This window comes from Rhipicephalus sanguineus, chromosome 1, assembly GCF_013339695.2.
Source record: "Rhipicephalus sanguineus isolate Rsan-2018 chromosome 1, BIME_Rsan_1.4, whole genome shotgun sequence".
Classification (NCBI taxonomy): Eukaryota; Metazoa; Arthropoda; class Arachnida; order Ixodida; family Ixodidae; genus Rhipicephalus; species Rhipicephalus sanguineus.
In genome coordinates, this window is record NC_051176.1 from 134,816,454 (window position 1) to 134,830,382 (window position 13,929).

At 45.2% G+C, this 13,929-nt stretch overlaps 3 non-coding genes across 3 annotated transcripts; all 3 read left to right on the forward strand.

Moving 5' to 3' along the window:
• Positions 1-993: 993 nt before the first annotated feature.
• On the forward strand, positions 994-1,065 carry Trnap-agg (transfer RNA proline (anticodon AGG)). Its single transcript has one exon. It is a non-coding gene; the product is annotated as a tRNA-Pro (tRNA).
• A 4,655-nt stretch (positions 1,066-5,720) lies between these two features.
• Positions 5,721-5,792, forward strand: Trnap-agg (transfer RNA proline (anticodon AGG)). The gene has a single exon. It is a non-coding gene; the product is annotated as a tRNA-Pro (tRNA).
• Positions 5,793-13,573: 7,781 nt separating this feature from the next.
• On the forward strand, positions 13,574-13,645 carry Trnap-ugg (transfer RNA proline (anticodon UGG)). Its single transcript has one exon. It is a non-coding gene; the product is annotated as a tRNA-Pro (tRNA).
• Positions 13,646-13,929: the final 284 nt, after the last annotated feature.

The following is a 13,929-nucleotide window of genomic DNA, read 5'->3' on the forward strand; positions in this document are numbered from 1 at the left end:
GCAGAGCGCTGTTCTGATTACGGCCTGACTCTGTAAAACCAAGCGGTGTGTTTCTTCGGCCAGGGAGTGTTAGATAGGGCAATACAAATATTTTTTTTCTTTCTGCATTTTTTTCCTTGATACTGGCTACCTCGTAGCGAGCTTGTTTGAGGGCGTTGGTTCCCGATGCGCGCAGCGACCTAGTCACGCGTCACTTTTCATTATTCGCGGGCTTTCTTGATGAACCGGAAAAAATGAGCACGCAAATAACACGTTGTTGAAAACAGCGCAGTTCGATGCCATTTGAACATGCCTAGATGCGCCTCATTGACATTTTGACAATTAGGTGAGTACTCGTCGAGCTGTAAATATAATTACGACTAATTAATTAAATCTCATTAACGAAAAAAATAGCACTGGCTACTCCAGTGTACTAGGAACAATATGCAGAAGGTTCGCTTCGCGTAACGCCTTCCTCTTTTTTTAAATCGTCCTGCGTGATAGCTGGGACACCCTGCGGTTCCGCCTTCAATAAAATCAGTCGTCTGCTTGCGCCAGCGTTCGTCTTCCTTTCTGTTGTCCCGTTCCGTGGCACTATTTACGGTGAATCTAATGTCGGAATGACAAACTAGTCCCACATTTAACTCTTTTAAGGGATGAACATCGATAGAGGGTTTCTGCTGTATATTTTGATTTTTTTCATTCCTGTTTACCAGGACATCTCACGTTATTGATTTTTTTACTTATTGCAGGTGATATCGTCAAAGGCTGACTAGATGCTAGTACACACTGTCGAATAAGATTTAGCTCACATTTCCTTTATATATTTTTTGTGTTTCTTTTATATATGATATCGTTATCGTTAATAGTTCTGTAATATACTACCCAGTTTGTGGCTTATCCATAACAGTGGATTCGCGATATTAAAAAAGAAACAGGGGGGCCGGGAGAGAGGAGCGTCATCATCAACAGCCTTGTGTATATGTATCCGTTGCAAGGGGACTGAGCGCGTCTGGCTCGTTGGTCTAGGGGTATGATTCTCGCTTAGGGTGCGAGAGGTCCCGGGTTCAAATCCCGGACGAGCCCGTGAATTTTTTTAATGCGGCTATTTGCCTGTTTCGTAGTTTTTTTTTTTTCCAGCATGTCAGTATATTAAGTATTATTGGTATTTCTTCCTCATTTACATTTATTCCTGTTCATGCAAGGCTGCTTGAATCTATCGTATAAGTTTATTTCATATGTTCATTTACGTGTTTTTTTCTTCAGTTATTGCTATGATTGTGGAATCTTTATTAATACTACCTGGTTCGTGGCCAACCCCAATACTGGTTTCGTGGCTTTGGAAAAAATGCACCGTCATCATTACCGATATGTGTCAGTGGCGCTGGTACCGGACACGCTCGGCTCGTTAATCTACTGAACAAATGAAACCATTTCACGCAGCCGCGGTTTTGCTGGTATTGCGTTCGAATGCAATGGCAGAAAGAAAGACTTAGCCGACGACCTTACGGGAAATTTATTTCACTTCCTACACTAAGCATTGTTCTGTTTATCAGCACCGGCCACGCCACAACAATTAGATTTTTGTAAAGTGTTCTTTCTTTCTTTCTTTCTTTCTTTCTTTCTTTCTTTCTTTCTTTCTTTCTTTCTTTCTTTCTTTCTTTCTTTCTTTCTTTCTTTCTTTCTTTCTTTCTTTCTTTCTTTCTTTCTTTCTTTCTTTCTTTCTTTCTTTTTGACGGGGCAAAGGCACTCCACCGAGAAGCGCATTTTAACTGGAGCACAAATTGTGTCATGCGTCCTTCGTTTACATCTGTAAATACAATAAACTCGGGAAATGCCGTATATAGTCTCAATTGCATCACTTTACTTAAAAAAATGGCCTTTTTGTCCCCTCAAACGAGTAAAACGAAACACTATCTCCTTCCAAATGCGTGAGTAGGAGCCCCCCTGTTTGTGGCTTGGACTACAACAAACATTCATAGACGGTTGGGACACCGCGTTCCACTGGGACGTAATTCAGACAACTATAAAGAAAGGCTTGTCAATAAACTATATCGCATTCGTTTTCTCCCAACAGGAAATGTAGGAGTACCATGTGACATATGTCTATGTTATTAGGGTTACACAGCCTGTGGCGGGAGCAGATGGGTGTTAGGCATCCGAACATAAATATTCGAAGTCTATTGTTACGAATGGGGTTTTCGCGTCGATGAAAAGCCGGGAGGCTGGCGAGCCGATGATGCCGAAGATCGGACTTATCGCTGAGGAGCAGAGCAGGGAGGAAAACGTTTACAAAACAGTAACAACGTTTATAGCAGGTATAGCAGGTAATAGCAGGTTATAGCAGGTTATAGCAGGACAGAGCCTGCCAGCACGACCAAGTCGGCTGGGGCGTCTCTCTAACAGCGGACCAGCCCGGTCTTAAATAAGGGACCAGTCCATTGTTGATAGGGTGGCTCTTTGATCCCAGGTGTGGACAGGGAGGCTCTTTGGTCCCAGGTGTCGAGCAGCCTTTCCATCATCCTCAGGAATGCTGCTTTCCGTAGCTGGGTAGCTTGGAAGAACTAAAGTCCCTAGATTTTTCCCTGTTAAAAATCTAGGGACTTTAGGAAGAACGACTGGCCTCAGTTGACGGGGCCGGCTGGGCGAAGACGCCGTTTTCCGGGATTGCAGACAAAGCATGCAGGGGTTGATCCCTTCTTCCAGGTGGCAGGAGCTGGCCCTTTTCTTGGTCGCAGGGCAAACGCTGACCGCGATGCCGTGAACTTCCAACGAAGTGCAGGTGTTTGTTCGTTTCCCCGTTCGGTCAGGTGCTCTGGCACAACACTATATAGATATTTCACTGGAGGCGTGTGTTACATAAAAGGAGTATACAATGCTCAGACTGAAAAACCAGAAAGGATTTAATTGTGAAAAGAGCTCGCTAAACTTAAGCACGTGCCAAACGAAGGCCGGTTGACACTATTATCCTTTGTAGAGAGCGATAACTTTTTATGCACTGTGCAGAAGGGTGATAAATAAATAAATAAATAAATAAATAAATAAATAAATAAATAAATAAATAAATAAATAAATAAATAAATAAATAAAGCTAATTGGTCTGGGAGTAGACCCGAACGATACCATGATTTTTTTAATGTGAGCAAAGATGCACTTTTGTTTGTTTGTTTGTTTTTGTTTTTCATTACAGTTTACAAATACATTAGACATTATTGTTATCTTTTACATTTCAATTTGTTTATATTTGCTCAACTAGTTAAGTTCATGCAGTGCTCACTAAATGCTGTTACGCACTACTGCAGTTTCTTTAGTGTCTCGTTCATACTTTCATTTACATATTTCTTTTCCATTATTTGTTACCATCATTATTTCTTGAATAATACTACTGGGTTAAGAGCTTATCACCCATAAAGGTTTTGTGGCTCTGAAAGAAAAAAAAATCAACATGAGCAGCAGCATGGCACGAACCATGGCATTGGGACCGAGCACGCCCGGTTAGTTAATGTATGGGTAGCACTTTTCTCTCTTTTTGTTTTTAACGCTGGGCAGATAATATTTCGAAAGTGTCTAAAAAAAACCGCACACTTGCGACCCATGCTTGAAACTCTATGCTTGCGACTATCTCCCTGAAAAACAACCGCCGCACAGAAGATAAAATGTACTGCTGATAACGAGCTGTGGCAAAGCACGACAGACTCACTTCCCATACCGCTCGCGAAAAACGCGGGTCGTTGACGTCCCTAAAGGAAAGAAAGGAATCAGCTTACGAAACCTGGTTGTTCCCGATTTGCTACCCTACCCGTGAGAGAGGGAAGGGAGCAGAAAACGAATAAAGAAACGAAGAAGGAAAGAGAGAACGAATGATAAGCACTCAGACATAGCGTTACTCGCGCGTACGCTGAGTTTAACGCCCAGGCCAAGACACAAGCCCTGAAGTTTTACACGACGAGATTTGCGTGGCTGTAGCGTTACCAATTGGACGCCCAAATAGGAACGATAAATGCGCGCTGCAACTTCTGCACGAGCACTGGCGAGGCACACAACACTCGCATAATACGCCACGGTGTACAGGGATCTGCGTAATAATATTTTTCCAGTGCCAGTGTACCGATCCATATACAGAAGAATCCAAGGATCAACAGGGCGTTTGAAAATATCGAAAAAGAATGGAGATGCAGCCAGGAGTGAAACTGTTTTTCTTCAAGTTACACACTGGCACCCTGACCGTGCAAATCTTGAGGTATGTGTGTGAATATTGATGTATGTGTTGTGCCAGCCTCACTCAGACTCAGATCGGGCCGTGAGTCTGAGTCTAAGTGAGTCCGGGTGACTAATATTTTTGGTGAGTTCGAGCCCGAATGAGTACGGCTGAGAAAAAATTTAGTGAGTCTGAGTCCGAGTGAGTCCGGCTGAGGAAAATATTGGTGAGTCTGAGTTCGAGTGAGCCCTAAGCTCAAAATATATGTACTGAGTGAGTCTGAGTGAGCTCCACCTTTTATCGCCGACCTAAGGTTCCATCTACTGATCTTCAGCATTGCTATCAGCCTTATAACGGCTTACGTTTATACTCAGTTCTATTCACACATATCTCAACGCACTAGCGTTCATGCGCCACCACAATGTTTATTGATCACATGCGTGAGTTGAAAGGGAGGGGAGGGGGGTCCCTAACTTCCCCACGCAAACTCTTTCACGGGAGGTTCCCCAATAAAAATATCTCGTGTGATTTGCCTATTTCATAAAGTGTCCTTACTGGAGTAAAACCACGGATAATTCGTATTTGAAAGTACAAGATCAAAAGACGTATTGTAGAGCACCGATTATGTGAGATATTGGCGTTAAAGAGCATTAACACAATGATATAAAAAGCTAATTTTACGCGAAGGGACTAACGAGTCGACTCACTCAGGCTAACTCAGACTCAGGTCAAGCCGTGAGTCTGAGTCTGAGTGAGTACGGCTGAGCGATATGTTGGCGAGCTTGAGTCCGAGTGAGCCTGGTTGAGAAAAAGTTTAGTGAGTCTGAGTCCGAGTGAGTGCGGTTGAGGAAATTTTTTGTGAGTCTGAATTCGAGTGAGCCGTCAGAGCAAAATATATTTCTTGAGTGATTCTGAGTGAGCTCCAATTATTTTGCCGACTTATGGTGTTGTGACGTAAAGCTGTTGAGAACAGACAATTTAGAAAAAAAAAAGAAGAGCTCGTTGACCTAGGGACATGATTCTCGCTTAGTTTGGAGTGGTCATGACTTATAGTGACCTCGTGGGATTGCAAGAAAGTATCACAATCATTACCGATATGCGAGGGCGTAGCCAGAATTTTTTTTTTCAGGGGGGTGGGAAGGGAGTCCAGCCCCCCGTTAAGCATGTTCGTGTGTTTGTATGTGCGCGTGTATATGTGCACATAGGACGGAAGGTAGGAAACAGAAAGGCATGAAGTATGTGGACATACCTTATGCCTGTGGTGTGGGGGGGAGAGGTTGTACCCCCCCCCCCTCTGACTACGCCAATGAAGATATGTATCTGTGGCACTGGTACACAGCTGGTTTGGCTCGTTGGTCTAGAGGTACGGCTCTCGAATAGGATGCGAGATGTCCCGGATTCAAGTACGGGACGATTTGAGTTTCGCTTCATTTCTGCACAGTTATCCTGGATGTAAATATTCACGTTTGCTCGTGCTTCTATTTTTTTTTCTTCACACAGCCAGAAAACATATAACAAAAGATTAAAGCTGCTGATCGTCGTCGGCTCGTTGGTCTAGGGGTATGATTCTCGCTTAGGGTGCGAGAGGTCCCGGGTTCAAATCCCGGACGAGCCCCATTTTCTTTCCTTTTTTGCAGTTCACTAAAAGATTGAGAATGCGAAATGATGCTGCTAACATTAGGCGCCCGTGGCTCTTCGGTCCTAGGTCTGGTTTACGAAGTTGTTTTTCAACCTGAACGCGTTTTATGCCGGTTTCCTCCAATGAAAGAGAGAGAGAGAGAAGGAAGGAAAGGCTGGGAGGGTTAAGCACACGCACGTCCGGTTCGCTACCCTGCACTGGAAGAGAGAATGAAGGGGTGAAAAGAGAGAAATGGACAGAATCGCAAGCACACATGGGGAAGCACATCCAGTCTACAGGTGTTCGCACAGATCTGTTGAGCTTAGGTATTTCAGTAGCGCTTTCATTGCCTATGAATACACTGTGCAAACGTCCTGTGTAGCTACTTCTATGAAGACACATCTCACTATCGCGTTTTGATTGATCCATATGAAAGAAAGTCCAGCCATCCTTTGTTTGCGTTGTGTATGTATACACAACCAAGTGAAATGAACTGCAATTAGGCCAGGGAAAGCGTAGATGATTTTAATTGTTGAATTTAACTGTAGTGCACTAATTGTGATGTAAATTGAAATGAAGTGAACGAAAAATCACCCCTTCCGTATAGGGGATGTGAACCTATAACCTTCGAATCACGCGTGCGATGCTCTACCAATTCAGCTACGACGGAAGGCGCCTCCCCGTCCCCTTCGTTGCGTATTTCTGTGCGTGTAATCCCTGGGCATGTTAGCCAGCTCCGCTCGTAGCCCAGGCGCCGAGTGTGGAACACTCTTTTTTGCCAGAGGCCTGTTGTCACGTGGTACGTGATCTTTGTGAGAAGCGGCAGCTGTCTAATACCCCCCCCCCCCTAATTCTAAGATGTGGGTTTAGAGCCCACCGGCGGAAAGGGTCATTTTTCGTCCAATTCATTTCAATTTACGTGAGAGTTAGTACGCTACAGTTAAATGCAACCATTAACGTGATCTGTGCTTTCCCTGACCTAACTGTCTGTTCAATTTATGTTGTGTCTGGCATATAAACGAGCCCCTCGAAAAAAAGTCCCCTTTTTGTGTGTGTGTGTGTGTGTGTGTGCGTGTGTGTGTGTGTGTGTGCGTGCGTGTGTGTGTGTGTGTGTGTGTGTGTGTGTGTGTGTGTGTGTGTGTGTGTGTGTGTGTGTGTGTGTGTGTGTGTGTGTGTGTGTGTGTGTGTGTGTGTGTGTGTGTGTGTGTGTGTGTGTGTGTGTGTGTGTGTGTGTGTGTGTGTGTGTGTGTGTGTGTGTGTTGTACCCGACTATAGTAATAAGTCGCGCAGTGGACTCCGGATTGATTCCACCACCTGATACCTTCTTAACGCGCTCCTAAATCGAACTTAGCGTTCTTACATTACACACGATCGAAATGCGGCTGCTTCGGCTAGGATAAAATTTCGATATCGGGCTCAGCATCGCAACACCGTATGTCGTTTGGAGGGGGCGCGCGGGGAGAAAATTCAGGTTGAAGCTGAGGAAAAGCCGCTATTTCTGCAGCCCTTGCTGGGCGCACGGCACAGCGCCTATGCCGTCGCAGGCAGAATGGGAGTGAACGATAGAGGAGAGAGAAAAGCAGAGCTCACCTTCTTGGTGTGAGTACCTAAGCCACCGAGCGCCACGTTGAGGTAGCTCTCCCGCAATCCGCATTTTTTCATTTTACTCTGCTGCCCTCTGCTGTATTGGTAGCGTCTTGGTTGGTGTCGGGCCAACCGGAATCGCCAGAATGAAAGCCTCCGAGATCAGGAGGCGTTGCAATACTTTTCCACTAGGGGAATAGCGCTTGCGTTGTGGCATCACGAGGAAAGGCGGATCGGCAATACTTCTGGGTGCTTGGCGGCACCGGAAATCGTATCCAATTCCTCACGCATCGGGGGCAGACGCTCTACCACTTGACCACCGCTGCGGCGACACTGCCTTTATATTCTTATCTTTCACTCCCCTTAGCTCTCCCCAATGACGCTGCGCCGTACTCCCTTATAAGCGGAAAGCTCAAATATGCGCCTCCTCCTCCTGTATATTCAGCGCTGTGATGTTGGTAAAAAGGGCAGTTTAAAGCTGGGCAAGCCGACATGGCTCGTCACTTCATGTGCTTGGTCTCCGCGTGCATAATGTTGGAGGCTGCGTTACCTCACAGAAGCAAGCGTCAACGCGATACGTTTGCTCCCTTCTCAGGCCCGTAGCCAGGAGGGGGGGGGGGGGCTAGGGGCCAGCCCCCTCCCCGAAATTTTGGTGAAGTAGGTGTTTTTACCAAAAATAAATAACAAAAATAAGTATTTTTCTCAAAAAGTCAAGGTTTTCAGCAAGTGCCCCCCCCCCCCGAAAAAAAATTCCTGGCTACGGGCCTGTCCCTTCTATTCCTGTTTTTCATCACGCCAGCCTTGTGAAAATCACTGTTCGCGGACATTGAGTGTGTTGTGTTCGTGTTTATCGGTGCCCGCGTGACAGCAGGCTCATTCATTTAATTAGAGTGGGGATGTGTCCTGCACTATATAGGTCCGACAATACATGAGCCTAACTTTATATAGTTGTCTAATGCATTGCTATCGCGGTCAATGCTTCGCCTTTCGAGTTAAAAACGTGAATTTTTATTTCAATTAAAAAATTGCTGAAGAAACAATGCAAGAGGACTGCCAAAACAATTGGCGAAGCTTGCATTAAGCCGCGCAAAGCTTGACACGGCGAATCTGGACGATTCTGAAGACTAATTTGGTTGTTTCTAGGCTGTTTCTAGGCCTTAGGTATAGGTGATGCTAGGCTTTTATACGTTGATTCTCAACACAGAGAGGTTGGAGTTAAACCACAGACAGTCGCAGGCACGACACGGATGTCCAAACTCCAGAGACAGAAACTCGCGCTGAAACCAAGCGTTCGCACCTCTCATAGATCTACGGGCACGTTGTCGTTAGCATAGGCCTTCCATCGCTTCGGGGTCTTCTCGCAGTAGCCGTTGCCTTTTGCGTTTCCTATAGTGTTGGGCCTTCTTCCTTTTTAGCGGACCAGTGGCGAGTAGTGGGATTTACCCAATTCCTGTGGCACATACCTAATAGGCCACACAGGGCAGGCCACAACGGATAGGCTGCGCAAATGACGGCTGCCTTAAATAGATTCGCTGTTAAAAAGAGGGAAGGAAGTCACGAAGGAAATAATGGGAGTTCAACCAGGCTACCTTGCACCGAAAATGCGTATCAGTATAGGCGGATAGCTTACTGCCAGCGTGTCCTTTTGATTTCTGCGTTTTTTGTTAACTGGGGTGAAGATTATGTATGCCTCTTCTAAACGTGGGTTCGAGAGTAAAAATAACCTGGTCTATATTGTAATAAAGATCGATGACTTCCCGGTTTATGAGATGCTACGACAACGGTGGTTTCTTTAATATATAGGAAAAAAAATCCGGCAGATCCCACGCACTGTGGGAATCGATGTAATGCGAAGCAGCCAGCAAAGAGCTGCATACATCGCTTTGTTTATTTTTGAGCCAAATGAAATCGTTCATACCATGACATCTACTTCACCATATATCGCATGTTTGCCATGCACGCATGCATGCGCAATGTGGTATACACCATGCCAATGAAACGTATATTCTGGTATATACACTGCATGACCGGTCATTTATGTTCATCACGCACTCCTGTCATGCCATACCAATTTTGGTATATATCCACTTATCTAAACGGCCGGAAGCGCACCATAACAGTGTCATGTAAATCATACCGTACATGACATACATAACATAATTCACATGTTAGGACCTGTCATTTATGTTCGTCATACAGTCACATCACACAATACCAATTTTGGTGTATATCAAGCTAGCGAAACGGCCGCGATCGGACAATGAGCGTGGCATGCAAATCATGCCGTAAATGATATGCATATCATAATTTTCAAGTTACCACCTGTAATATATGTTTGTCATACAGTCACGTTGCGCAATACCAATTTTGGTGTATATCAAGCGAGCGAAACGGCCGCGAGCGCATCATGAGCGTGGCATGTAAATCATGTGGCACATGACTTGCCTGTCACGATTTTCGTGATACCACCTCTCATTAACGTTCGTCATACAGGCGCGTCGCGCAATACCAATTTTGGCGTATATCAAGCTAGTGAAACGTCCGCGAATGCACCATGAGCGTGGCATGTAAATCATGACATGCATGTCATGGTTTTCATGTTACCACCTGTTATCCATGTTCTTGATACAGTCACATCGCGCAATACCAATTTTGGTTCATATCAATTAGCGAAACGGCCGCGAGTGCGTCATGAGCGGGGCATGTAAATTATGTCGTGCATGACACGCGTGTCATGATTTTCATGTTACCACCTCTAATTTGCGTTCGTCATACAGTCGTGTCTTGCAATACCAATTTTGGGGTATATCAAGCCCGCGAAACGGCCGCGAATGCACCATCAGCGTGGCATGTAAATCATGACATACATGACATGCATGTCATGGTTTTCATGTTACCACCTCTAATTTACGTTCATCATACAGTCGCGTCGCGCAATACCAATTTTGGTGTATATCAAGCCAGCGAAACGGCCGCGAATGCACCATGAGCGTGGCATGTAAATCATGACATACATGACACGCATGTCATGGTTTTCATGTTACCACCTGTTATATTGTTCTTCATACAGTCACATCGCGCAATACCAATTATGGTGTATATCAACCTAGCGAAACGGCCGCGAGTGCGTCATGAGCGTGGCATGTAAATTATATCGTGCATGACACGCGTGCCATGATTTTCATGTTACCACCTCTAACTTACGTTCGTCATAGAGTCGCGTCGCGCAATACCAATTTTGGTGTATATCAAGCCAGCGAAACGGCCGCGAATGCACCATGAGCGTGGCATGTAAAGCATGACATACATGACATGCATGTCATGGTTTTCATGTTACCACCTGTTATTCATGTTCTTCATACAGTCACATCGCGCAATACCAATTTTGGTGTATATTAACCTAGCGAAACGGCCGCGAGTGCGTCATGAGCGTGGCATGTAAATCATGACGTGCATAACACGCGTGTCATGATTTTCATGTTACCACGTGGCAGTTATGTTCGTCATGTCGAAATGTCTCGTCATACCAGTTTTTGTATGTATCCATTCATTTAAACGGCCGCGAGCGCCCCGAGACCATGTCATGTAAATCATGCCGCACATGCCGCACATGACATGCGTGTCATGATTTGCACGTTAGGACCTGTCATTATGTTCGCCATGAACTCTTGTCACGTCATACCAGTTTTGGTATATATGAAATTAACGGAATGGCCGCAAGAGCCCCAAGGCCGTGGAATGTAAATCATGCTGTTCATGACATGCATGTCATGATTTTCATGTATGACATGTCATTTATGTTCGTAATATGGTCATGTTATTCCATACCAATTTTGGTATACATCCAATTAACGAAACGGCCAGGAGAGCACAAAGTCGTAGGCGGCTAGATAGATAGATAGATAGATAGATAGATAGATAGATAGATAGATAGATAGATAGATAGATAGATAGATAGATAGATAGATAGATAGATAGATAGATAGATAGATAGATAGATAGATAGATAGATAGATAGATAGATAGATAGATAGATACGCCCAAACTCGCAGAAGTTCGCTAAGAAATGCTTCGCATTTAAAAAAACAAAAGTGCGCAAGACAGCACCGTAATGTTTACTCACGTTGTTCGACAAGGTGGCGAGTTAGGTTCGTTTCGCCTGCTCCACTGTGAACCAGTTCACGGTGGGGCACGGGAAGTTAGGACATTTTGCAGCTCGAATTCAGCCGTGCAAGCACGGCAGGACACGCGAAACCAATGTCAGGTGCATGGTGGACGGCTTGTGCACTTGAACTCTGAGAGGCCTGAAAAAAAAAAACGCGTTCGAACTGCACGCATGGTTCGTTTCTTAAGAGTTCGTTTTTTTGACGTGGAACATGGCTGTTGCTACGCTGCAGACATTACGGCAGGATATCTCTGAGAGTAATGTGGGCCGTCGAACATATCGTGATCTTAAATTGTCGTACCTTCGCTGGTGAACATGGGGAAGGTTTTTTTTTCTCTATCTCTTTCCTTTTATTTCCCCTTTGTTTTTACAGGGCAATAATGAGTTCACGGAAACCATCAGCGCTGAGAAACGTTGCCAGTGGAGTGGAATTTAATTAAAAAATCGCGTTAGTTCGAACAACGCGCACAGCAATAGGTCACTTACGGGTTGCGGTAAAAATGTACGCTATGCACATGTGCGCGTCAACAATCTTCCCGCGTTGTGTATATCCGCAGCAGATGCACGTAAGCGGGGCTTTAGAAGATCTAGCCTCTATAATGTATCGTCTGCTTTGTTGCTGCTTCGCACCTGCATGCACGCCTGCAACAAGTCGGCACCGTCTGTGTGTAGAACGCAGGAAAATCGTGAAGCCTTTCCAGTGGCGCGGTTCGAGCGGCGCGGTTCAGAGCATGCATCGTTGCATCGCTGAAACAAATGGCAGGTTGCGTCACTCAGCAACTTTGTGGTTAAAGGCGGCGCATACAGGTGAATAGAATGAGCCTAAAGTGAATCAAAGTTGCTGACGGGAACTCTTGAGTCCTGCAGGCTGCCGTCACCGGTGGCGTGCGCATGGCTTTCGGGGTTATTCGGCCGTTTTTCGGCAAGATGAGGCTGGCTACTCTGGATTGACGTTCCACCGTTTTCCTCAGGATGTCACGTGATGGTCAACGTCAGCTTCCAATTTAGCTTTCGAAACGTGGCCTAACCCTGACATTTCACCTGAGAAAATGCAATGAGAGTCATTAACCTAACGGTCCTGATCAAATAAAACAGTTTTTTTCATCAGTAAAATGAGATTCCAGGAGAATATCATTATAAGGAAAATTTTCATAGAGATCGTAATCGCTGCTTGCAACACCATTATCTAACTCTATATGGCAATATGAGCCAACACTAGCCAACTAACCCGACGTTAGCCTATACTATAATCACTCGTTGCGGCAACTGCAGTGGCATACTTTCCTTATGCGCCGACTGTATGATACGGTTATTTGCTCCAGCAGCTGTACTCTCCTGCTTTTCGTGTGCGCCACCGCTATGGTGTGGTCACTTGCTGGGGCAACCGTATTGTCCTGCTTTCTTCCTACAGCAAAACATTGTGATATATACCAACATAAGATCGCGTGTATTGCTATGGCCCCTAAAGCGTTATCTTATAGGCGGACGGACGCGCTGTTTTCCGAGCGAAGTAGTCTTAGAATGCTTACCGCATAAATATAAACCAGCTCGAAGCGTAAGAGTGTTTGGAGGCAACGCCTGCCGCATCCAGCGTCTGTTGCTTACACGAAACGCATCACTGCTCCAATCATATTTCATTCATTTAAGCAATCTGACGTCGGGGAGAAGCAGACGTTCCAGTCTTTAAAATTACAATTCGCAATAAATAAATAAAACCGGATACATTGTATGTGTTTTGTGGAGACAAGTGAAGTACGCCTGTTACGTAAGTGACACTGAATTTCTAAGACACCTAAGAAAGTAAAAAGACAATAAGGAACTCGTTGGTCTGGGAGAATGATTGTCGTATTGTGAGGAAAGACCCGTGATCAAATTATGGGCAAACCTGTTCTTTCTTTTCTTTTCTTTTAGCGCTAAGTTCGCATGCAATGAATGTTGCCTATGTAACTTTCTTTTGTACTGTTTTGCCTCTGGCAGTCGGCCAAGATGCTGAAACAGTGAAACTGCGCAGATAACGCGTAACGTGTGTGGCTCGTTGGTCTAGGGGTATGATTCTCGCTTTGGGTGCGAGAGGTCCCGGGTTCAAATCCCGGACGGGCCCTGCGTTTTTTCTTTTTTTTTTCTTTCGCTGTCACCTAAGACATGACCGACAACGCTTGTTCGACTTTTCTGTCTGCTTTCTCTCTCTCTCTCTCTTTCTGTCTGCGAAGGAGTAAACATAACTCCAAGAGCAACAGCCATCGACATGTTTTTTGTCGATAGCGGCCTCCGAACACCCAGTATGACTTCCTCGTGGCCTGCCATTTATTACGGCGCAGTTAAAGGTGACCGACCTGTGGAGGTTCATGTTGAGGAAGCGTTAGAGGTTAGACTTCTGCGTGCAGA